General features: G+C 41.8%; 1 long non-coding RNA gene across 1 annotated transcript; it reads left to right on the top strand.

Annotated features, from left to right (window-relative positions):
- The first annotated feature begins 2294 nt into the window (after positions 1-2294).
- Positions 2295-2817, top strand: LOC121937899. The gene is made up of 3 exons (XR_006105223.1): positions 2295-2368; positions 2465-2498; positions 2767-2817. It is a non-coding gene; the product is annotated as an uncharacterized LOC121937899 (long non-coding RNA).
- The last annotated feature ends 154 nt before the right edge of the window (positions 2818-2971 follow it).

The following is a 2971-nucleotide window of genomic DNA, read 5'->3' as shown; positions in this document are numbered from 1 at the left end:
TTTACCAACAACATTTACCAACATTTACTAATGTTTACAACAACATTTACTAATGATTACCAACAGCATTTACCAACAACATTTACTAATGTTTACCAACAACGTTTACCAACATTTACCAATGTTTACCAACAATGTTTACCAACAACATTTACTAATGTTTACCAACAACACTTACTAATGTTTACCAACAACATTTACTAATGTTTACCAACAACATTTACTAATGTTTACCAACAGCGTTTACCAACATTTACTAATATTTACCAACAAGATTTACTTATGTTTACCAACAACATTTACTAATGTTTACCAACAATATTTACTTATCTTTACCAACAACATTTACTAATGTTTACCAACAATGTTTACTAATGTTAACCAACAATGTTTACCAACAACATTTACTTATGTTTACCAACAACATTTACTTATGTTTACCAACAACATTTACTAATGTTTACCAACAACGTTTACTAATGTTCACCAACAGCGTCTACCAAAATGTTTACCAGCGTTTACCAATAACGGGTTTACTAACAACTTTTACCTACATTTATCTCCACCTTTTACCAACAATGTTTACCAACAACGTTTACCAATGTTTACCAACGTTTACCAACAACGTTTACCAATGTTTACCAACAACGTTTACCAACGCCCTTTACCAACAACGTTTACCAATGTTTACCAACAACGTTTACTAATGTTTACCAACAATGTTTACCAACGCCCTTTACCAACGTTTACCAAAAATGTTTTACCAATAACGTGTTTACCAACAACTTTTACCTACATTTACCTACGTCTTTTACAACAATATTTAATATTATCACAGTTTATTATCAGTTTAATATTATCACAGTTTATTATCAGTTTAATATTATCACAGATTATTATCAGTTTATTATTATCACAGTTTATTATCAGTTTATTATTATCACAGTTTAATGTTATTGCGGTTTATAAAGATGAGCTGGAATCATTAACCCTTAATGGTCCTGCTCGGCTGTTTTCAGAGCTCATTTTGAGTTTGTGTATCTGAATGTGAGATGTGTTGGCGTGCGCTCTCTCTGACTGAGCTATCTATACCTGTCGGTTTTCTGATCAGTCGTCCAGCAGGTGTCGCTCTGTCTGTAAACAGGAAGTCAGGCTGCAGACAGAGCGCTCTGTGTCTGAAAACAGGAAGTGCGGGTTAGAGCACTTCAGGCTTTTACTTTAAATTTTGCTCTTTGTTTTTTCATGAAAGGCCATCTCTATGAGATCTGTTCAAAACCATCGATGTTTTGTCAAGTCTGGATACAGCCGTGGGGGCGGGGCCTCGTTCATTCCTGTGAGAGCTGCTCGTTGTTGCATGAAGCAGAGAAAACTCTTTTTCCGGGTTTAGAAAAGTGTAAAATACCCGGATCTACTGGCCCATAGAGCAGCGTGGAAGTGATTAACGACCGTCCCTGAGCCGAGCACGGCCGAGCGCTGCCACCGAACAGTTAACTTCTGCCGGTGGAGCAACTGACTCCTGGATCAGCGCCTTGGCTAGCTTGAATGGCGGCCTCACTCTTTTAGACTTTCCGAATGTTACTGAACAGGACGGTTTACATCCAGACGGGGATAGAAGACATTTCGGGGGTTTTGATGCTTACAAAAAATCATTTACTGATTTACGGATGTCTCTTTCCCCATGTTAGTCAACGGGATAAGTTTTTCCGGGCCAGTGTCGTCACGTGACCGACTCAAATGCTGTAATTCCACTTACATTTAGCATCAATGCATGGCGCACTTCCTGTTGGCTTGTTCAAAACAGATACACTGATTTTTGTTCTTCAAGCCACAACGACCAAAAAAATGCAAAGGAAAACATTTTGCATTTTGTTTTTTTGTAAAGAGGACTTTAAAGAGTTAATAGAGTGTATAAAAGCTCCATGAGTTACTGACGACGACTCCCAGATTATGAAACGCTGAGACTCTTCTTCATCTGTAATCAGAGAGGCAGCTGCTGGCTCAGTGTAGCGCCCCCCACAGGACCAACAGGGAACCGCTCACAACACAAACGTGTCCGTCACAAGAATCAGCAGAACTTGAAACAAACGAGTCAGAGTGAAAAAAGAGCCGAGAGTAATCGAGTCGAAGTGATTCTCCAGGGGAATATTTTGAGTCACTACAGAACAGAGCGGGTAACCAGGAAACAGTCACACAGTCTGTGTGTGTGTGTGTGTGTGTGAGGGCTGATCATGTGACCCATGGCGAGTGTTTGAGTCCTGACTGTGTGGTCGTCAGATTGGGTTTTCAGAAGGTGGTCAGCGTGGAGCAGCTCAGAGAACATCACCCCCTGCTGGACATGGTGGAGCACAACAGGAGACCGGCACTTCCTGTGAGCAGCTGAGACGCCTCTGACCTCACCTGGCAGCCAGCTGAGGTCACCTGAGTGACGTCATCGGCTCCTCTAACAGTGTTTTGTGTGTTTCAGGTGGCTCCTCTGCAGACGCTGCCCGCCATCGAAGGTACACACACTTACTGAAGGTGTCAGCTTCTCAACTACATGCCGGTGATGTCATTCTGATGATGTAACACTGATGATGTCACACTGATGATGTCAGTATATTTTCACTGACTGTAAATAAAGTTTACTGAACGTATATAAAATCAGACGTGAAAAGATTTCAAAGAAACACGAGAGATAAAACTTTTTATTTTTTAATCTGAAGAATAAAGAAGTTTACGGGGTCTTATCTTGTTACGTCATCTCTCCGACTTCCTGTGCTGCCGTAGCGATCATCCTGTTTGGAGAGCCAATCAGATGGGAGACCAACCTGCAGCTGCTGATCGACGTGCTGCTGACCAACGGGAGTCCGGGCAGCATGTACGACCCTCAGGCAGCGGACCAGCTGCCCGTGCTCGCCTGCAACGTTGACCTGACGTGGATGGCTGAGGCGCCGTCACCAAGGTAACCAACATGCCAGGAAGTGGAACCTTT

The sequence above is a fragment of the Plectropomus leopardus genome, unplaced genomic scaffold (assembly GCF_008729295.1).
Source record: "Plectropomus leopardus isolate mb unplaced genomic scaffold, YSFRI_Pleo_2.0 unplaced_scaffold27790, whole genome shotgun sequence".
Lineage (NCBI taxonomy): Eukaryota > Metazoa > Chordata > Actinopteri > Perciformes > Serranidae > Plectropomus > Plectropomus leopardus.
Note: the sequence above shows the minus strand (reverse complement) of the source record. Positions and strands in the feature narration are given on the sequence as shown.